The 23,503-nt window shown below is 38.2% G+C and overlaps 1 pseudogene; it reads left to right on the top strand.

The window, feature by feature from the left end:
• Positions 1-2,517: 2,517 nt before the first annotated feature.
• Positions 2,518-21,962, top strand: LOC118851178 (annotated as a pseudogene).
• The last annotated feature ends 1,541 nt before the right edge of the window (positions 21,963-23,503 follow it).

Genomic DNA, 23,503 nt, shown 5'->3' with positions numbered 1-23,503 from the left:
TCAATCTGTCAAGGGTAATAACATGTACACACATGAGAAAATGCAAATTATATATGAAGTAATTTCCCCAGGGCTGGAGCACTAGAAATTGGGGTGATCAGGAGTGGCCTTGTGTAGCAGGTGACACACGAACTGAGCTTTGAGTGGAGGTGAACAGTACCAACCAGATTTGGAGGATAATCTGTATGAAAGCAAAAAGGTAGGAGATGGGATATCGTGTATATTGGACAAGTAGGCCAGTGTGTGTGTTGAGAATGTACAGTGTGTGGAGTACGGTAATGAACAGGCAGCTTAGAAAGGTAGGTGCCAGAGACCACTGAAGCTTTTTGTGTGGGAGAGTGACAATGGTGGGCCCTTATTTTAATAAAACTGACTTGGCAGCCATTTGGATAGATTGGAGAGGGGAGCATGTGGAAGAAGGGAGACATATGGAAAGGTCTCCTGTTGCAGGAGTCCAGAGGAATGGTGATGGGGAAAGAGAAGGGCTGGGTATTCAGTCTTCCGTTTAACTTTCTTGTGTCCCCTCTCTCTAGTGATGTCGTCAATGAACCCATTCTTAAGAAGATTGCTGAAAAATACAACAAATCTGAAGCTCAGGTACAGCGATGGAAAGTTCTCCTAAACTTGCAGGATGATATTCAACAAACTTAACAAACGTTTGTTGAGTGCCTTCCATGTAAATGACACTCTACTGGACTCTGTGGGAGAGTCAAAGATAAATAAGACCCAGTTGCTCCCTGCTAGCAGGGATATTAAAGTATGTTAGAAGAAATAAGACATATACATGTGTTGGAGGTATAGCTCTAATATCAGCAATTAATTAGTTCAGGTTCCATTGGGATGAAATAAATCACTCAGGAGTTATTGAACATTTATGAAAGGAAGGTCTTTGTCCTAAAACAGTGAGAATCTGCAACAAGTATACAGTGATACTTAGTTGTTTTCCTTATTGGAAATGTGTATGATTGGCAGGTCATAGAGTGACTTGTGTGGTCTTGGACACCCACCATGTCTGAAAGGCTTGGACTTTATGTGACTGGGACTTTTTATGCCTGTATTTGAGCAGGAAGCTGGGGGCAATCAGGTCTTGGGGCAGCTTTGTCCTGGGCCTGCCCAATGTTGACTGAAGGAAGAGGGGTGGGGAGAAAGGAAACTACATTAAAGAAGATAAAACTAGTTAAGCCATGTGGGTAGCTGTTTTCTTTTAGGGAAGACCTTCACATCTTGTAAATGGAAAGAAATTGCATTAGGGAAATGCTGGCCCCATTACATTCTACCCATTAGTTGCTAGGTCTTAAGGATCTTCTAGTGGATGTTCTATCATTTAAATGCTTATTTTTTCCTAGACAGTCCTCCTAGCATAGGCATTACTAAGGGAAAAAGGGAAAAAACAAAAGAGAACAGAAATGTGAAGGAGAATAAAAGCCAGAAATCCCCCTTCTGAAAGACTGTGTCTCAAGCCTCAGGCTGGTCCATGTAGTGAATGACAGCAAGTTTTCATAGTCATGGACCATTCAAGGTGCTAAGAGCCTAAGGAGAGAGTCTGTTTGTATTGGTAATTAAGGTGGAACTTTTTTACTGTTTTCTCTTTTGGAGCACTGTAGCAATCAATTGCCTTTGATGAATCTGGTCTTTGTTTCTCTGATTAAATCAGCAGTCTTTGATGACTTGCTTGTCAAGGGAAAGCCTAGTTCACATAGGTTTGAGTCTCACGGATGTGATGCCTGAAGAATTGTCACATGGTTTTGAGTTGCATGATTGTGATGCCCTTTGACCCTGAACAGGGTATTTAAACTCGTAGGTTAGCACTTGTTTGGGGCTCTCACTCACTGGAAGAGTGTTGTGTGATTTGACCAGATGAGACTCTGAGTAGCTGATGGAGCCCCCTGGCTTCAAAGGTAAAGGGAAAAATAATTTTCAGTGATAACATTACTATGACTAGAAAAATAGATAAACCCATTTAAAAGCATACATAACAGAAAAAAAATTAATTCCTTTTTACTGAGGAGATCGTGGCAAGCAAGGCAGATGGAACTATCAGTACACGTGCCAGGAGAACTCTTTCTGCTACAAAGGCAGTTTCACTTTCCTCTGGGGGCATTGCTTCCTTTCAAACTCAGTGTATGTATTGCCTTCCAGGAGAAAGGGACAAAAACACTGCACATATCAGTTCACCTACTTCCCTTTCCTCTCCCTTCCCCTTTCCCATCACTCCTCCCTCTTCGTGATCTCTTCCTCTCCACCCTCTTCTTCCCCCCGCTGTGTTTCTCCCCTTCCTCCTCCGTCCTCCCACTCAGACCCCACTATCCTTTAGAAATAACTACCAAAAAAGGGGATGATAATCAAATTTAAGTCAAACAGAGACACTATTTACGCTAACATTTCAGTGCATCTACATTTCTAGGGAAGCTGTAAGGAGGTGATTCATGACTTGCTGTTCCCTGCACCCCAAGCCACGCCATCTGAGCTTGGTTGGGCAATAGAGTATAAATATAAATAGCCAATGCTCCAGTGAATTAGACTTTGCCACGGTGTGGGAGTTTTCTGACTGCACAGAACTGACCTGACCTGTGAGGTGAAAAGAAATGGCTCTTTCCAGATCTCACAGGGTGACAATGAACGATGGGAATACCATCCCGGTGCTGGGATTTGGTACTTACGCACCTAGAAGTGTAAGTTTAGAGGGTTGTGGGTGAGGGTGAGTAGTAGAAGGGTAGACGAAGTGTGTTATCCTAATTCCCTTCCCATACCACCCAATATGGCGCTAGAGACTCTGGGGTAGAAATACACAATTGCGTATCAAATGAAGGATAGTGAATTTCTGTATAAACTTGACACTGTGGTAAATGGATCACATCTCGAACTTCTTTACCACCTGCTTGCGAGTTCTTCCAAGGCTGGGAAAAGAAAGCTAATGTGAGATCAGCTCTGAGATGGGAGGGAGGAAGGTTTTTCACTAAGCCCCAGAGCTTGAAAAAGTACTTAGAAGTGTATGAGGAGAGGAGATGAGCATCTTGTGGCGGACAGTGTCTGCTATATCTGCCTTTTCCATCTTCGAGACCATAAGAGATGGTATTTAAATGGATGAGCAGAGAGATGTGGGGTTGTGTATTATTATGGGTGCTGGATCCTGGAGCCAGATTGTTGAGAGAAAAACAGAGGTCCTGCCCCTGCCTTCTGCTTAGTCGTGTTTGAAAAGAAAAATTCTATTAAAGAATATTTGCCAGATTTAATACCCTTTTTAATGTTTTTAATTATATGTATAAATTAGATAAGTCATATAAAATATAATTATTACATAAAATTGATTTAATTATATTAATTTTTAATATCATATTTTACCTGTGGTTGTCTTAGTCCTTAATGTTGCCGGGTATTCCTTTGATTGAGGCTTGAAGATGAAATGGGAACCACGCTGGAGAGAGGGCCCTTACTCAGGGCAAGGCAAGGAGCTCTTTTTGCTTTGAGGCCATAAGCACAAGCCATTTCCTAATTCCACTTCTAGTCACAAAATTACTGTGAACAGTGCACCATCTTTGAAGTAAATATGTACCATAGGCAAGGATATTTATTATAAGAGGAAATGGTTGTACTCTATAGACATAGAGTACTTATTGAGCCCGTGCACCCGTGTGGATGTTGGAAGATGGATGGATGGATTCCCCTGACTTCCTGGGGATGAGAAGAAGGGAGTCTGCTTTATTTCAAATTCAGGTGCAAGAAATGCAGGGCCAGCCTGAGGGCACCTGAATATTGGCATAGTCTGAGCATTGGGACAGAAAAGAGTGCACAGCAAGCAAAGCTGTACTTAGGGAATATTCGTGCTGCTGTGTGAATATAACAGCTAGTAAAAGGGAAAGATAGGTAATAGTGGGGGGAGGGAGGTGCATTTTGCTTAACATGTGAGCACAGATGGGAGCCAGCCAAGAGGTTTTGTCCAGCCCCCTCCCTCTCTGCTTGCACATAGTGGTCTCCAGAAAGCAGGCAGTTTATTTCTTTCTTCATTCATGGTGGCAGGGCTCTTGAAGTAGTTTGGGGTTTGTGGGGAAATAGCCCAGCTGAGGAGAGACCAACAGTCACAGCTCTGAACCCATTCCGTCGCTAGGTGTCACTGTCTCACTGCCAGACATGCTTTGCCTGCCTCTTCCCTTTTCTGGGGTGAAAGGAGGACTTTTGGAAAAGGGGGAGCAGGATGGGTAAGGGAGTTGTTAGTGTTGTAGGGTGCCGCTGTGCACACAAAATTTTATGATTGGTTGAGGTTACATAGGATGAAGGTCTGGATGTGTTGATTGAGTAGCTGGGGAAGAGTACAAGCTCTAGCAGGGCTACCCTAACAAGAAGAAAGAACATGGTATTTGGGGACCTTCAAGCTACGAAGAACAAAATAGAGTCACTTTAATACGTTCTGGTCTGTTAGGTAAGACACTGCCCTTAATTTCACAAAAGCCACAACCTAAAAGAAAAATAAGATACAAATTCAGAAAACTGTAAATATATGTCATATGATAATAGCATTAGAGAATTATAGCACAAAGAATTATGAGAAGTTTGAAGTAGAGACTAGGAACCAAGTGGGGAGAGAGTGAGATGGAATAAGGGAAGTCTTTCTGGACAAAATGATACTTAAATTGAGCTTTGTGGTATGGTTTATTTTTAATACTTTTTCTAGTGGCCCTTTTTAATAATGTAACTTCATTGCATTGTAAGTAAAGTAAATATGTATTACAAACATATATAATATTTATCATTTTCTGCATCTGTTCTTGATCTTAAGTCATGATCCATTTTTGCAAAGGAGTCATGCACAGCTGAGAAATAGAATACTCATTTCTATTTCCTTTTAATAATCATTGAAAGTCTATCATATCTAATTTATCTAAGATTCTATTCATGTTAATTTTCCATTTTTTTGTTTCATTTAGATAGGGCTGAAGGGGTAAGTTGAAGTCCCTCATTATTATAGTTTTGTGGTTTGTTTCTCTTTGTAATTCATTTAGTTTTTCCCTTGTTTTTAATAGTTATTCCATTGATTACATGTATATTAAGTATGAAACCAATTATTGTGTTACTTTTCAGTAAAATGTAGTTTTCTCTAGGTCTCTTTTAAATTAAGTATTTTTGCTATTGACTTGACTAAAATCATAATTGTTACCCTGGCTATTTTGTGTTCAGCTGAGTCACAATAGATTTTGTCCCAACCTCTTATTTTAACTCTTTGTTGAGTCTGTTTCAAGGATGATTCTTGTAAACAATATATTGTTGGATTTTTGTTTTCCAAATCCATTCTAACTTCTATCTTATGGATGCATTCATCCCATTCACATTCACTTTATTTTCTCATTTTGACATTGCTTTTGACCCCGTTTTAAGAATTTTTCAGTTTTTTCCTTTTAGGTGATTCTAAAATTTTAATTTAAATGTGTCACAGATAGCAGAAGTCAAGTTAATTTTCTTTTTTTTCCAATCCATGATTGGTAGTGATTCTCTTAAGTTTATGTTGTTTCAGTTTTTTCCCCTAATAAATGAAAACTCTTCTCCCAAAGTTTTTATCATTAAAAGATTTTCTCCTCCTTTAGGTCTTACTTTCTTTGCAATGTGAATTAATATTGCTCAGTTTTGTGGCATAGTACTCTGCTGTCTTGCAGTAGCCTGGAACTCAGGATACTTAAAACAAAACATTCTATTAAACTATGGGCTATGGGAGGAGGAAAGGCATGGGATGTAGCTGCAGATCCTAAAACTGAAATCTAAAGACAAAACTCCAAGTCAGGGGTGGGGAACCTGGGGCCTCCAGGCCACATATGGCTTCCTAGATTCTTGGGTGTGACCTTTTGACTTAGTCCAATTTTAAACAACAAATTCTTTTATTAAGGGGATTTGTTCTGTGAAGTTTGGATTCAGTCAAAGGCCTTACTTGAGGACCTCGAGTGCCACATGTGGCCTTGAGACTGCAGGTTCCCCACCCCTGGTCTCAGCCAAAGAATTCAGCTGACCTGGGCAGATGTGTATCTGGGAAAATGTCTAATTCTCTCTATTGCTCAATAGTCGCATACTTCTTAAAATAGCCAAGTAGAAAAATAAGCATCAGGATCTAAAGAAAATGAATGACTAAATGCAGCTGTTCATGCAAGAACATGAGTAATACTTGACCAAGAAAAAGACAAGCAAGAGAAAAAGTGGAGCTGGAGAGATAGAGGACAGGTATTAGAAACACGCTTGGCACAGAGATTTAGGTGTCAAGGACAATTTATTATTGAGGAATCCAAAGGAGTTGGGCTATGTTACTGGCCAGGAGCAGGCTTTGCTCTTCTTTAGGAAGAGGAAGCAATGAATACAAAAGTGAGAGCAGGTCTATAGTGTTAGACTGATGCTGCATCAGCCCAGTACTTCCTTTCAGAGAATGGATTGGTCTGCTCCCTTCTGGGTTATACTCATCCTGGTACACCTTCTTGTATGCTCCCCCTTGATATGTATTAGCATGTACCCCCTCCTTCTTCATAGGTCCCATGTTCAAAAATGGCTGAAAAGTCCTCCCTGAGGGTGTGTAAAGTAATATTCAACTAGCCAATAAAGCATGCTAGTAGCCATTTGACCCAGTTCTCTCTTCAACCCTGACTGTTTTCTGACTGATTTAAACTAGCTTTATTCTGATTGTCTGGGTCCACCTGCCTTAGTTAATTTTTACTCCCTTGACCACTCAAGGCTGACAATTAATTATTGTGTGGAAACTTAACTTTTGTTCATCTCTCACAGTGGGAAGGAGAAACAATAATTAAAGGACCATGTTTAGGGAAGGAGGTCCAGTGGGCTAAGGTGTCATTATCTAGGGTGAAATTCTCTCCCTTTGAATTCCTAGGTTCCCAAAAGTGAACATGGGGTGGCCACAAAGTTGGCTATTGAAGTGGGCTTCCGCCATATTGATGGGGCTTTCCTATATCAAAATGAAAAAGAAGTTGGGCAGGCAATCCAAGCAAAGATTGCAGATGGGACAGTGACCAGAGAGGACATATTCTACACGGGAAAGGTATATAAAAAAATGATTGAGTTTTGTGGGATTTTTTTTCATGGTTAAAAAATGTGATGAAATATAAACATTATCCTAAGTGGAACAAAAAAGAGTCCTCCCAACCAAGGCAATCTACAAAACAAAAGTGAATTACGCTGCGTAACAGAAAAGATGAAGGCTAGCTAGTGTTGATCAGAAATAATGGAATTTAACTCTCAGTCATTTAATTTCAAAGGTAGAGTGGCCACTCAGTTAATAAGCAACTACTTGTACAGGGATATTCATTAAAGAAGAGACACAGTCTTTGTTCTTCAGAAGCATACATTTAAACAAGTTTTAAGCTAGTATAAAATAGCTGGAAATTTAATTTTCCCAAATAGATAATTAAGAAATCACTTCAGGAACAACGAGAAAAATGAGCACCTCCAGGACAAAGTATTCAGGTGGTGTAGTGACCATATTTTCTGAATGAGCAGCTGTGAGATTATTCCTTATTATGACATACCCAATGTAATTTTTTGGTATTCAGTGGACTTAATATTTTGAACTGACAGTTTCATAACAGTGGTAGCAGTTTAAATTTAGTCCTGAAGACTAAAGTTTAAGTTATTCCTACTTTCAGTCAGGATATAAGTTCCTTGACTAAACTGTGAGAAGACTGTATGGGATGATCACTTAGCAGATTTTATTTTTAACTAACAGATCAAAAGTGGAGTTAATGTGAAGGAAAATAATATTCTTATTTTGGAATTTAGTGTTTGACAGACTTGTATTTTTTTTTAAATTAGAAATAAATTGTCTACCAGGAAGTTAAATTCCATATTTAGTGCAAAGGATACAAATCAGAAATATGTAGTCAATTATTGGTCATTCTTTAAAAGCAGCTTATCATTGGGAAAACATAGAACAATGCCTTAAAGACAAGACAAAATTAGGCTGGAATTTCTTTTTAAGGAAGTTTACATGAGCTTAACTGCTTCTGAACAGCAGCAATATGCATTTAAATTTGGTAGAAATTCAGTGGCATACTATTATGTAATTAAAAAGTCTCATGGACTTAATTTAAAGGTTTTCTCATAGTCTTGTCTCGCTATCCATATTTAACTAGATTTAGACAAGAAAAGGATTAAAATACACTTTAACAATTTTTTTCTACCTCATTCTTATTCTTTTCCTTTGGTCCCCAATGGTGGCTGATTTCTAGCACTTCGACCTTGAAACTTAAAGAAGATGTTAGTCATTACATTAAGTTGTTGGGGACAGCAAACCCCTTGTTCCAATTAAATCAATTTTATTAAAGGTTTCTAAAATGAAAAAGAGAGAAAAGTAAATCATAAGGGACTAAAGTAACAGCAATGTTGCTTACCATATCCTAAAACCTCCTCCCAAACTACAGGCATAGAAAGTGGCAAGTCTGGCCTGTTGTCTGTTGTGTGCTACTAAATCACCTTTGTGTTCAATCTTAGGAAACAATGTAGTTTCACTATTAGGCACTTACCCAACAGATAAGGTGAAGGTGAAGCTGTCATATCTCAGTGCCTACTTCCCTATCATCTCTTTTGACATTTGATTCTGTAGCTACAGCTTCCTTGCATAGATGAAAGAAAATCTTGATAGGTTACCAAAACACAGTTTCATGTATATTCAAAATTCTGACATTAACCTGAGTTGGGAGGATACCTCATTGTTCACTAGCTCAGGTAGGTTTTGCCCAGGGAAAGCACCCCACTCCATGACTATTTCTTCTTCTTCTTGCCTTTCTAGCTCTAGGCTTGTCTAGTACTTCTTTTAAAACCCCCTGATTCAGAGATGTGTCCATTCTGGGTGTACATTCACTAGTTCTAACCCTAACCCTCCTTCAACAGGCAGTTCAGGGCACTCACTTTAGTGGGTAAATTTCACTAATTCCCAAAGAGGTCCCTTTCGCTGTTTACAAAGCATGTGACATCTCTTTTGAGCCTCAGAAGAACTCTTGAAGGTTGATAGAATTTATTTTATTATCCCTCATGTTACAAACAAAGAGGCACAGAAAGAATAAGTGACAAGGACAAACTGCGGCTACTTCACAATTTTCCTGTAAATTGGCCACTGTGGGAACTCAGTCTGCTGTCCTGTTATTGCCACAATTTACTGTCCTGCTTGGAATTGCTTTGATAAAGAACATACACTGTTACTTTGAATATTCCTTTATTCCCTTTAGCTTTGGAGTACATGCCACCGCCCAGAATTGGTCAGGCCTGCCCTGGAAGAGAGCCTGAAGAACCTCCAGCTTGATTACCTTGACCTTTATATTATCCATTCTCCTACTTCTCTTAAAGTAAGTGCTAGAACCCCCTCTAGGTGTACAAAGACTTTTTGACCACATTTCTCTCTTTTCCACCTTAGTATTTTTCAGCCCTCCTATAAGAAGTGAAAGAATGTTTTGTCTCTATTCAGGTTTTACCTAGAGTACTGCAGATAAATGTTGATAGGATTAGGTGTCAGAGTCCTAATATTTAAAGTAAATGTCTGCAAGTAAACATTTCCAAGGGTATCCTGATTTAGCCTCAAGAGATGAGGCTGGTCATGGTGGTGAATGCCTATGGTCTCCCTGTTGGGGAATTCTCTTGACTTCTTGGGAGAGGCATATAGTCCTAGCAGGCTCCAATGACTGCGTGTCAAAGATAGGAGGAAAAACTTACAGATTTATTAGAGTGCTAAGCAATCTGCTCTTGCTGACAGCAAATTCATATTTCTTTGATTTAGTATAGATTTTGTTTTTGTGACCTTCAGGGTGCTTAGAGTACATAGCCACTTAGCAGCATTGTGTAGCAACTTAGGAGAGAAAAAAAGGCATTTCACAGAAAAGGCCTGGGATATCAGTCAAAGGACAAAAAAGGAGTATTTGGAATACAAGTGGTAGGATTTATTGTAAGAATAAAAAAAAGATGTTCAACAGCATGCAGTAAGGGGCAGAGAACAAAGTTTTACAATTAGTCTTTGACAATTGTGAACGCAGTCCTTTTAGAACAAACTTCAGTATGTCTTATCTAAGGACAGGAAGAAACTACAACAGTGAGATAAGTCCATCCTGAAGCTCATACTCTCATTGCATAGAGGTCATGGACTTTCTAATGTTAGACCACCAGGAGGTTTGGAGATCTGTACATTTTTAGTCCATCAGGATGTCACATAATATTTGTGTTGCCTATTTTTTCTCCACACCTGCTCCTGGGGAGGCTAAGGCTAGTGGATTGCTTGAGTTAGAGATTTGTGTAGTGTGTCCATCATTTCCACCAAGGCCGGCACAGATCTGGTGAGCCCCCCAGGTTGCCTCAGGAGGAGCAAACCTGCCTAGGTTAGAAACAGAGTAAGATTGTCTAATTAGTTTATGGTGTAGTCTTTTACATGTAGGCCACATACACATTTGGAGTTTATGTTTTCCATAAGTTATAAGGTGTTGATCTAAATCTAATTACTTCCATACTACTATCCAATTTTTGTTAAGTAGTGAGTACCTATTCCAGTAACTGGGGTCTTCTTTTTGTTGAATAGTAGGGTATTAGATGTATTTGCACCAGTATGTTGTATACTTAAACTGTTATACTGTTAAATCTCTCTGTCTTTCTACTTTGATTTGCAGTAAATTTTTAAATTATTATTTTGGGTGTTTGATGTTCTCATCTCTAGATTTAGTTTCTAAAATGGGTCTTTTTTCCAGGGCCAGTCAAGGGCTCTTGCTGGGCTTTTGGGTAATGTGGTTTGCTCTGCTTGGTCTTGGCCCAGGTTCCTTGTGTTCTTGCACTGACCTTTATCTCCTAGAATTTGGCTCCCCATGTTCTCTGAGTTTCAGACAGCTGTGTTTTCAAGGCCATCTATGGCATCTCAGAACAGAGTATTCAGATCCCCTTGGCTTTGGCCTTGGCTGTTTTGACCTGCGCTCAGTGGCAGGTCAGTAGTTCTATCTGTTTCTCCCCAGAGTTTTCAAGGTCTGTACCCTAGGGCATTCTCAGGCAAGTCCTCCATTCTTGCAGAATCTAGACCCAGAGTATTACAGACCACAGATGCCACATCTGTCTGGGCAGCTTTGCTTGGGAGGAGAGAAGAGAGTGTTTTTTTTGTCTCGGGGCTGCTGGATGATTTTTTGTACAGTTCTGGGGTGGAAGATTTCACATACTATCATTTCTCCTTAATTTCTTGATCATTTATTCAGTGTGATATGAAGTTCAGTTCTGCTAGAGTAGGTACGTGGGAACTGGAATGACTGCTTCTATTTCTGGAGGCTTTCTCTTTTAAAAAATTTTATTTATTTCTTTATTTAATTTTTAGTTCACAACATTCAGTTCCACAGGGTTTTGAGCTCCAAATTTTATTCCCCTCCCTCCCCTCATCCCTCCCTTCAAGACGGCATTTAATCTGATACATGTTCTACATATATCTTTGCATTAAACATACTTACACAATGGTCAAGTCATAAAGAAGAACCATGATCAATGGAGTGAGTCATGAGAAAGAAGAAACAAAACCGAAAAAAAGATATAGAAAAAAAAGTGAGAGCACATAGTTTCCTTCAGTCCTCATTCACACTCCATAGTTCTTTCTCTGGATATAGATAGCTCTTTCCATCATGAGACCTTTGGGGCTGTCTTTGAACCTTGTATTGCTGAGAAGAGCCAAGTCTATCAAAGTTAGTCATCACAGAATCAATATGTCTGTGGTTGTGTATAATGTCCTCCTGGTTCTGCTCCTCTCACTCAGCATCATACCATGTAGTTCTCTCCAGGTTATTATGAATTCCATATCTTCCCCATTTCTTATAGCACAATAATATTCCATTACATTCATATACCACAACTTGTTTAGCCGTTCCCCAATTGATGGGCATCCCCTTGATTTCCAATTCTTTGCTACCACAAAAAGAGCTGCTATAAATATTTTGGTACATACGGGTCCCTTTTCCCTTTGTATGATCTCTTTAGGATACAGCGCTAGAAGTGGTATTGCTGGGTCAAAGGGTATGTACATTTTTATAGCCATTTGGGCATAGCTCCCAATTACTCTCCAGAATGGCTGGATCTGTTCTCATCTCCACCAACAGTGTAACAGTGTTCCACTTCTCCCACATCTTCTCCAGCATTTATCATTTTCCTGTTTTGTCATGTTAGCCAATCTGACGGGAGAGATACGGTAGCTAAGAGTTGTTTTAATTTTCATTCTCTGATCAATAGGGATTTAGAGCATTTTTTCATATGCCTATAGATATCTTTAATTTCTTCCTCTACAAACTGCCTGTTCCTATCCTTTGATCATTTCTCAATTGGGGAATGACTTGTATTTCTATAACTTTGGCTCAGTTCCCTTTATATTTTAGATATGAGGCCTATATCAGAGACACTACTTGTAAAGATTTTCTCCCAATTTGCTGCTTACCGGCTAATCTTTGTTGCATTGGCTTTGATTATACTAAACTTTTCAATTAAACATAATCAAAATTACCCATTTTGCATTTTGTAATGCTCTCTATCTCTTGTTGGGTCATGAATTCTTCCCTTTCACATAAATCTGACAGGTAAACTATTCTTTGCTCTCCCAAATCAGTTATAGTATCAGCCTTTATTCCTAAATCATGAACCCATTTTGACTTTATTTTGGTATGTGGTGTAAGATATTGGTCTATGCCCAGTTTATGCCATACCATCTTCCAACTTTCCTAGCAGTTTTTGTGAAATAGTGAGTTCTCAGCCCAGAAACTGGATTCTATGGGTTTATCAAAGATTAGATTGCTTTAGTCATTGACTACAGGCTGTCTTCTTTTAATAGTCTTTGAAATGCAAGGGATAGGAGCAGTTAGGTGGCACAGCAGCAGCCCTGGAGTAGGGAGGACCTGAATTCATATTTGAACCTGATTACACATCTAGCCTCACATACTTACTAGATGTGTGACCTTAGGCACTGAACACCAATTGCCTCCAAAACAGAATGCAAGGGAGGAAAGAAATTTGTGAAATGTCAACATGTCCAAGTAGCCTAAGAGTTTGGGCGATGGTCCAGTGCTTACATATTAAAAGGGGAACCCCTTTTTGTCTATTGGTTAGTGAGGGGGAAAGAGAAGCTGTGACTATGGGTGTTTAAAGGACATACCCTATGGAAAGAGAGGGCTGGGGAAGAAGGGATACATGGATCATTTATGTGGGGAAAGTGAAGTATAAGAACAAGGGATAAAATGAACAAGAGACTTGAACGCACTAAGGAGGGACAAGAGGGAAGTCAGAGAGGGAAGAGGAATGAATATGTTAGGAGAGGGGAGAATTTCTTCAAGCACAACAAGCTACAACTATGGAAGGCTGATTAACCAGCAAATAAATAAAAGTGAATTGAAGATTTAGCAATTTGAATCTGGGCCACGGGCAACAAAACAGGAATCACTAAAACTATCCAGCAGTGAATTGTTTCCTTTTGGTCAACCCAGAGCCTAGCTCTGGGCCTTGCACACCATAGGTGCTTCACAAATGCTTTAGGAGTGAGTGAGTGAATGGATATACATGACTACAGCTGTATAAAAAATTCTAGACTATTCCGGTTAAAGGACACATCTTGTTGTTTTTTTTTTTTTTTAAGTATCAGTAGACTGCCAAGTTAAAAAGTGTCACATGCACATACAGAACCATGTGATTAAATTAGGCAGTTCTGCTTGTTTCAGGAAACATGCTTCTTTATTAGATTAATTCAATATTTGTTGAGAAATGTTTTGTGTCACAAATTGTCAAAAAAAGTTTTAAATACATAATAAAATGAACGGGTTTGATTAGATGATCTCTAAGATTTTTTCCTGGTCCACATCTCTCATCCTCCTGACTTGTATTGTAATTATCTATGGACTTGATTTCTACTAGTAGATAAGCTCCTACAAGACAAGAACTATGTCACCATTTCATGTTTTATTTGTGGGGTCTGGCACAGTGCCTTATGCAATGCACACAGCAGGTTGAATTGAATAGAATCACTCATTTGTTTGAATGTCTCGAAAAGACAAATTTCTCTTCTCTAATCACAGCCTGGCAAAGATCTGATGCCAATGGACGAAAATTAAAAAGTTATTGGTGACTCTGTGGATTTGCGTGATACTTGGGAGGTAGGTGACTTATGGAAGCAGACACCAAAAAACATGCTGTGGCTTTGAGGTAAAGTTAGCCCTGCCTGGATGTGATTGTGACTGGAGAGGGAGATCCTCAGGTAGCTGGAAGTGAATTTTATCAAATGAAGAGATGCAACGCAGCTTGTCAAATGGAATGTGTGCAGGGCTAGAAACCTAGACTTCTAATTTTAGCTCTGACACTGATTTGTGGATGTTGAGTGAGTCATCTCAGGTATCATTTGAAGAATGAGGGAAGCTAGACTAAAAGATAGTGAAGTCTCTTGATTTACTCTATTATTCTATATTAATATAAAAGGTATAAGTGTGGATTAAATGAGGATAGACAGGCTAATCAGAAAATCCAAGGAATTATGTACTTTAAATATTGTTGAAGGAGCCTCTGTTGGTGACAATGGGATCTTGGGCACCCCGAGGTGAGTTATAGAATGGGGAGGACAAGAGGAGAGTTACACTGCCAGGATTTTTCTGAACTCCAAGAAATTTAAACATCTTGTCAGATTCAGATCAAGTGGAAAGAAAGCAGGACAAATTGAATGGGAGTGGCAGGGGTGAAAGTAACTGGTATGCTAAGAAATATTGAAAAGTAAAGACAAGAAAAAGTAGATAGAAAGTGGGGTTTTTTCTGGTGGTTGTTACTCTTTTTCTTTCTTGGCAGTGTAGATTTTGTCACCCATTTCACAGAATGAAAGACTAATTTGATATTTCTGAGTATTTGGCTCTGGCTCCTATGATTATAAATTCCATTTACTGAAATAATTACTTAACTTTCAGATTTTCATACTTTGATTGAAAAGGCATATGGGAGTCAGTGTCACATATATAAAGTTCAGTTAATATTTTTTTCTCTTAAAACTAGAAATATGCCTGATGAAGAGCTGTCCTTTATACCAGCATAGTAAAAAAGTTAGGAGACCTGAACTCAAATCATAGTTTGGTTACTTACTACCTGTATGGTGTTTCACAATAGCTTCTCTACACTCTGGTTTCCTCGATCAAAAAGGGAAAAAATGAGAAGGTTGAACTAAATTGTATCTAAAGCCCCTTCCAAGTTTTAATTCTGTGACATGCCTTCTCCTGAGTTTCTTTTTTCAAATTAAAGGATAGCAAGTGAAAAGACCAAGGCTAGGTGATGAATGGGGGAAGGATTCTACTTGACATGTCCTCCAAGGTTCCATAGGGGTTCACAATCTTTCTCTATTCAGGCCATGGAGAAATGTAAGGATGCAGGACTTGTGAAGTCCATTGGAGTGTCCAACTTCAACCGCAGGCAATTAGAGATAATCCTGAATAAAACTGGGCTTAAATATAAACCTGTCTGCAACCAGGTAAAACAATTCATTTTCTAGTGCAGTTTCTTTCCTATCCTTCCCCTCCCTGACAAATGAATGGAAGAACCTTAGCTCCCTGCAATTATCTTCATCAGGTTCCTAGATCTCATTTTTTGTTCTTCAAACTAATTCTTTCTACAAACATTTTCTTAGTTTTTAATAAATAAAACTTATTTCTTTGGTCCTTTAAACCATAAAATTTTTCAAACATACAAGGTTTTATCCTATATAATCCATAAGGTCATTTGAGTCTATTTTTACTAAACAGTTGATTTTCTATTTACAATTACTCAGATAATTAATACCTGAAAGCTCTGTTTCTTCATTTAAATGTTTTTATTAAACCAAAGTTCTTTTAGTAATTCTTTCAGACATTAACGTATACATCAATGGCAGTAGCTGAATCTTATATCTTTTATTAATTGATTTTAGACTTCTCTTTAATTCAAAAATACTTTTTCTGCCCCTTTTAGCACTAATGGCTCTATGTGAAAAGGGCCTTTACTAATGTTCTGTGATTTGGGGTATAGCTAGGTAATTCTCATGTCCTTTAATTATTAAAATACTTACTATTGTTCTTTTTGGCCTCATGCATCTGATTTTTATTAGCTAAAATCTCAGTATTTATTGTGCTGCAGGTGGAATGCCATCCTTACCTGAACCAGAGCAAATTGTTGGAGTTCTGCAAGTCAAAGGATATCATATTGGTAGCATACAGTGCTTTGGGATCCCACAGAGAGCCTCCAATGTGAGAAAGGGGGACTGTAATGGATTTCTTAGTCACTAATAAAGTTGACTACTCAAATTTGTGTATACTTACAAATTATGCAACACTGAGCAACGGAAACAGCATTGATTATAGGATTATAATTAGCTGGATTTGACTCCCATTTGACTTCCGGCACTTTGTTAGTTGCATGATCTTGAAGAAATAATTTAACCTTTCTAAGCCTTATTTTGTTATATGTAAAGACAAGATGATAACTTTTGCCCTGCCCATCTCATGGTATTATTACAAGGTTCAAATGAGATGTCTATGGAAATGCTTTGAAAAATGTAAAAAGCTAAAGGATGATAACTATCTACATGGCATTGAACTCTGCCCCATTTCACTGACCACAGATTTCAAAATGTTTGTTTTCCCTTGCAGGGTAGATCAACAGTCTCCCATTGTCTTAGAAGACCCAGTCCTGAGAGCCATTGCCAAGAAGCACAATCGGAGCCCAGCCCAGGTTGCTCTCCGATACCAAATTCAGCGAGGGGTGGTAGTCTTGGCAAAGAGCTTTACTGAAAAGCGGATAAAGGAGAACTTTAAGGTAAACAAGCATAGGCAGAATTGGTTTAAGCAGATGCACAAACACTGGTTTTAATGAATGGAATATTGGAGAAAATGATGAAAAATAAAGAAGACTGAAAGCTGGTCATTAGGAAGGTGATTCCTGAAGAGTCTAGTGGACCTCACTGATTCAGTTTGGTGGAAAGAAGTGTGAATTTACCCACATTCTCTGCTATTTTCAAAAGATCTCCAAGAAAATACTTGTTCACTTCAGTTTTCTGAGGAGATAGTATGTGTAATGTTTATGTAATATGCACTTTGGAATGACTGCTTTGTATTTATTCACATTATATCATACACATATATAATATAAAAAGAATAAATAAATAGCAGTTAAATACATAGTAGTTTGGGAGGCAGAGCATTAGCAGTTCGGGACATCAGGGAGGACTTCATATAGAAGCTAGTACTTGAGTTATACCAAAGGAAGAAAGGGATTCTGTGAGGTAGAGTTTAAGAGAGAATGCATTTCAGGCATAGGGGATAGCCAGTGCAAAGGAAAGAAGACAAGAGGTGCAGTGCTGTGTGTGAGGAACCAAGAGAAAGATAGGTTGGGGCCAGTTTGTGGAGGAGTTTATATTTTATCCCCAAGACAACAAGGATTTTATTGAATAAGGGAATAACACAGTGAGATCTGACCTTAAGGTTAATGACTTTGTCTGCAGTGAGGAAAATGGAATAACTGGGGAGTGACTTGAAGGAGAATGACCAATAATGCAGGTGAGAAGCGATGATGGTAGCCATCTGACCAAACAGAAGTGATGGGATGTAAGAAATGTTGACGCAGAAACATTGAGATTTGGCAACTAACTATATTTGTGGAGTTAAAGAAAGTGAGGATTTGAGGATAACACCAAGATCATGAACCTGTGAGACTAGGAAACTTGTGGTTCTTTTTACAGAAATTGGGAAGTTTGGAATCAGTGTTGCTTTGGGGGAAATGATAATGACTTCTGTTTTGCACATATTAAATTTCAGATGTCTCAGACATTTAGTTTGAAATATCTTCTTGGGAGATCTGATAAAAACAAACTCTGTCTCTCTTTCCCACTCCTCCTATCATTCTCCTCACCCCTCTGGCTGCCTGAGAGGGCAGACATTAAATCCAAAACTTCTTTGTACTTTAAAATTGTTTACTTTTCTGTTTTAATCAGCTGAAGCACAATGGATTCTGCTCCAGCCCCTTCCCTTTACTCTGTGTGAGTGTGTGAGTGTGTGTGGGGGGGGGGGTGTATGTGTGTGTTTGTGTGTCTTCTTCAAATGTATTTCCTGTAAACAACATATTGTAGGACTCTGGATTTTAATCCACTCTGCTGTCTGCTTCCTTTTTATGGGTGAGTGTCACCCATTCACATTTACAGTTGTGATTACTGTGTTTTACTTTCATCCTATTTTTCTCCTGTTCATCCTTCTCATTCTTTTCATATTGTCCCTCCTCTTCGGTGTTTTGCTTCTGACCACCATTTTCCTCAATCTGTTCTCTATCTTCTGCCTTCTACCAGGTCCCGTCCTTCTCTCATTCTCCTCCCCTTCTACTTCTAAATATGGTAAAATAGATTTCTATATCCAACTGAGTGTGTATGTTATTCCCTCTGTAATCCTCTTTCATGCAAGATAATTTACCCCATTCTACCTCGCTTCCCTCTTCTCCCTTGTTTCCATGACTTATGTTTGTTTTTTTAAATGATATCTCATAAAAATCAACTTATTCCTGAACCCTCTCTCTATATATTCCCTTCTAACTGTACTAATAGTAATACAGGTCTTAAAAATTACAAGCATCACCTTCCCATGTAGGGATGTAAACAGTTTAACTTTATTGAATCCCTTATGTTTTTTATTACATCGTCTTTGCCTTTTTATGCTTCTCTTCAGTCTTATAGATGAAAGTCACATTTTTCTGTTCAGCAATGGTCTTTTTATCAGGAATGCTTGAAAGTCTTCTATTTCATTAAATATCCCTGTTTCCCCTTGAGGGTAATATATTCAGTTTTGCTAGGTAGGTGATTCTTGGTTGTGATCCTACGTCCTTTGCCTTCTGGAATATCATATTCCCAGCCCTTTAATCCTTTAATGTAGGAGCTGCTTGAAGTATTGAGTTTGACATTAATATTCCCGGTAGCTTTCTTTTGGAAATCTCTTTCCAAAGGCAATTGGTGGATTCTTTAAATGTCTATTTTACCTTCTGGTTCTAGGATATTAGGGCAGTTTTCCTTGATACTTTCTTGAAAGTTGATGTCCACGATCTCTCTCTCTCTCACTCTTTTTTTTCTATCATAATTTCAATTGTTTTCAATTATCTCCCTTGGATCTATTTTCTAGGTCAGTTGTTTTTCCAACACCAGAACAGAGTTACAGTAGTCTAAGTGGAGAGTGTGGCTGATTCAGTCAATCAAGTTGCCTATTGTGTTCTGAGGTGCTATAAGCAGATACTACTTATTATAATGTCCTCTCTTTCATGGCAGGTGTTTGACTTCCAATTGACTCCAGAAGATATGAAAGTCATTGATGGCCTTAACAAAAACCTTCGTTACCTGACCCCTAAGGGGTGAGTTTTTGCCTTTAGCATCTTACTTTCTATCTTAGAGGTCTGTGACTGCAGGGACATGGGGGAGCACTTTAAGGGAAGGAGTCCTTTTTGAAGTCCTTCACAGAGAAGTTATAAAATTACAAAGTATAATGTTTTACAATGGTCATCAAATCTCCTCTCCTTTTTCTCTGAAGCAGCACTCTGGTCCTCTCCTGTGCACTTATTCTGGGTGAGGTGTTGTGTAGTCAGAGCTAATATAATAAAAGTGACAATTCTACCTAAATTAATTTACTTATTCACTGCCATACCAATCAAACTATCAAAAAATTATTTTATTTTGCTAGAAAACATAATAACAGAATTCCTCTGGAAGAACAAACGATCAAGAATATAAAGGGAATTAATGAAAAGAAATGCAAGGGAAGGTGGCTTAGCTGTACCAGATATAAAACTCTATCATAAAGCAGCAACCATCAAAAGTATTTGGTACTGGCTAAGAAATAGAGTGGTAGGTCAGTGGAATAGGTTAGGTGCAGAAGACATAGTAGTCAATGACTATAGTAACCTACTGTTTGGTAAACCCAAAGATTCCAGGTTTGGGGATAGGAACTCACTATTTGTATACTGAGGTAAGGTTAACATGGGTGCATGATTTAGACACAAAGAGTGATACCATAAGGAAATTAGGACAGCAAAGAATAGTATACCTGTCAGATCTATGGAGAAGGGAAGAATTTACGGCCAAACAAGAGATACTGAACATTATGAAGTGCAAAATTGATCACTTTGGTTACATTAAAAAGTTTCTTTTTTCAGAAAGCCAATGCAGCTAAGTTTAGAAAGGAGGCAGAAAGCTGGGAAATAATTTTTGCAGCCAGTTTCTCTGATAAAGGCCTCATTTCTGAAATATATACAGAACTGATTCAAATTTATAAGAATACAAGCATTCCCTGAGTGATAAATGGTCAAAGGACATGAACAGGCAGTTTTTAGATGAAGAAATTAAAGCTATCTATAATCACATAAAATGCTCTAAATCAGGGCTTCTTAAACTTGGTGTTGGGACCCATGGTTTAAGAAGCATTCCTCTAAATCACTGTTGATTAGTGAAATGCCAATTAAAACAACTCTGAGGTACCATGTCACAACTATGAGAAAAAAGGAAAATATAAGTGGTGGAGAAAATGTGGGAAAATTAGAATTGCATTCATTGTTGGTAGAGTCGTGAATTGATCAAACCATCCTGGAGAGCAATTTGGAACCATGGCCAAAGGGTTATAAAACTGTGCATACCTTTTGATTCAGCAATACCATTACTAGATCTGCATCCCAAAAAGATCATCAATAAGGGAAAAAAATCTCTGTGTATGAAAATATTTATGGTGCCTTCCTTCTTTCAATTATTTTCTGAATAACATTATTTGTTTGCATATGGCCACCAACATTAGATTGTGTGCTCTACAAGAACAGAGATTGTCTTTTGCTTTTCTTTGCATCTTTGTTGCTTAGCACAGTGCCTCACATGTGGTAGGCATAGTCAATGGTTATTGACTGACTAACTTGCTGCATAGTGGAATATTTACTATGCTATTGATTGCCCTTGGAATATCTCCTCCTTCTGATGCTATACAAACAATCAGAATTTAATGGAGTTCATACTAGAGCCTGGCCACAGTGCACCACAATACTTTTCTTACTCTAAATTTGCTCCATGCTTTGGGAGCAAAGCCCATTTTATTAATTGATGTGGATAAGGGTGCGCCATGGTGTAGGGATTTAGGGTGATGATTATCATGGGAAAATCACTGAATTTCAAGTCTTACCTTTTAGCTTCGATTCCTCTTTTTGCCACTTCCTACCAGTTTGACTTCAGGTCAAACTTCTCCTCTGTTGGCTTCAGTTTCCTAAATCAGAGCCCTCCAAATACCCCTTTTTATATGGCCCTTCTTAATGATAATAGTAGACATTTACATAGTGATTCATGGTTGCAATGTCCTTTCTACCCATAGTCTCAAGTGAGTCTTGCAGAAACCCTGTAGAACAAGTAGTCCAAAAAATATTATTCTCCATTTTAAAGATGAGGAAATTGAGCTTCTGAGACATTAGGATAATTTGCCCATAGTCATATAGCCAGTAATTGAGAGAGCCAGCACTTCGATCCAACTTTTCTGGTTCCAGAACCAGGATCTATTATGTTTACTGATTCACTTATGTACTGACTGAGTCATGTTTGACTCTTTGTGATCCCATTTGGGGTTTTCTTGGCAAAGATACTGGAGTGATTTGCCATTTCTTTCTCTGGCTGTATTATACCACCCATTTATTTGTCTTGTGTCTCAGAAATGCCTTATTGTTTAAGGAAACTGAACAAAGACTGCTTGAACCCAAGGCAAGATGCATCTATTCAGCTAAGTCCTCACTCAGTGTTTAGATGCATGGGCCAAAGAAAACAAGCCACTAGAAAGATTGCATTTCTTAATCTGGATATTTGAGGTTTTGGGGGGAGGTAGGTTGTTGGGGTTGGTGTGTTGGAGAGATTTCTTTAATGCGTAAGACTTGTACATGTATGTTTCTCCCTTTTTAGTTTACAGGAACATCCCAACTATCCTTTTAATGATGAATATTAATGAAGTTCTGACTCAGAAGATTTGTGGTCCTGAGGCATTGCAATTCTCTCAAAGGAATAGCTGACATTCTGTTGATGTTTATGGAAATTAAATCCAGTGTTATGGTTAAGCCATGTACCATAGCTAATCCTACACCAAAGCATAGGTTTAAAATAATTGTTCTGTCATAAGCCCTGCCTTTCCTGCCCCCAATAAGACAGACACAATGGTACACCTTTATGTAGCATTTCAAAGTTTACCAGGTACTTTTCATCCAGTAGTGCAAGTGTTATCCACTTTTTTCCAGGAAAGGTAACCTTACCTGTGAGAGGTTATATCAGAGCTAGTATCTAGTTCACAATCTTCCTCTTTTTTCAGATCTCACCTTTATTCTGAGTACTTCAACACATATGTCGATATCCCCTCCAGCATCCTAACTACTCCATTCCTGAATTTCCCCAACTCTCATGGACAATTTCTTTACTTCACCATCTATATAGTAGTGTAGATCTCTGTCCTAGGAATGGCAGTGCCCTTCAGTTCTCTACGATTGAATCCCAGCTACTTTCACATCCAGCATGAATGCAGTAATTTGTGTAACTCTGGGGTGGAGAAGAAAGCCAGTCACATAAATATACACACACATGCACATGCACACACACACACATGATCAGAAATCAATCATTAGAAATTAAGAAAACAATCACATTCTGTGATTAAGCACAAATAATGAATAGGTTATAGTTCATATGAAACCTGGAAGAACACCAGCCCCTGTAAGCCCTGAGGCTGACAAATATCCATATCTGAGGTAACCCATAAGGCAAAAATAAATCTTTGAATCTGGGATCTGTCTGTAGTAAAGAAGATATAACTTTAATAGTGGTTATTCCAGGTGCTTTAATGATTTTAATAATTAATGGCTAAACAATCTATCAAATAAAAATCTATCATATTAAATCTACCAAATAAAAAGCATTCTTTAGTGTAGAGCCTATATCAATTGCATACCAGCTTGGGGAAGGGGCAGGGGAGCGAAGTGGAGAAAAATTAAAATTTATGAAAGTGAATGTTGAAAACTAAAAATAAATAAATAAATTTATTTAAAAATTATTTTCAAAAAAACGTTCTTTATAAAATAAACTTGTAAGTCTAACAATAATATAACCAGTATTTTGGATTTTTAAACTTATTTTTAGTTAAATATCATCAATTTGGTCTAGTGCATTTATGAATCTTCTTGAATAAAAAACCACTTCATCTCCTATGAATTTGGCATTTTACACCGAAGAGTGGTATAGACTAATTACACTTTTAATTCTTATTCATGCAGTTTCTAAGTATATCACCTTAATGCCAAATATCAATTGTTTCTTTCATTAAGGTATAATCCACCTATAGAGGGTGAAACATTAAATGGATCACATTATAATATAGTTTCGATGTACAGTCACAATTGTCAATTTCCCAAAGACTAATACTTGCTAGCACCTCAAATTTTAGAGGCCATTGTTTTAAATTAAGTCCATTCCAAGGATTTACAGTGGAAGTTTCACATTATC

The sequence above is a fragment of the Trichosurus vulpecula genome, chromosome 5, assembly GCF_011100635.1.
Source record: "Trichosurus vulpecula isolate mTriVul1 chromosome 5, mTriVul1.pri, whole genome shotgun sequence".
NCBI lineage: Eukaryota > Metazoa > Chordata > Mammalia > Diprotodontia > Phalangeridae > Trichosurus > Trichosurus vulpecula.
This window is presented reverse-complemented; position numbering and strand designations above follow the sequence as displayed.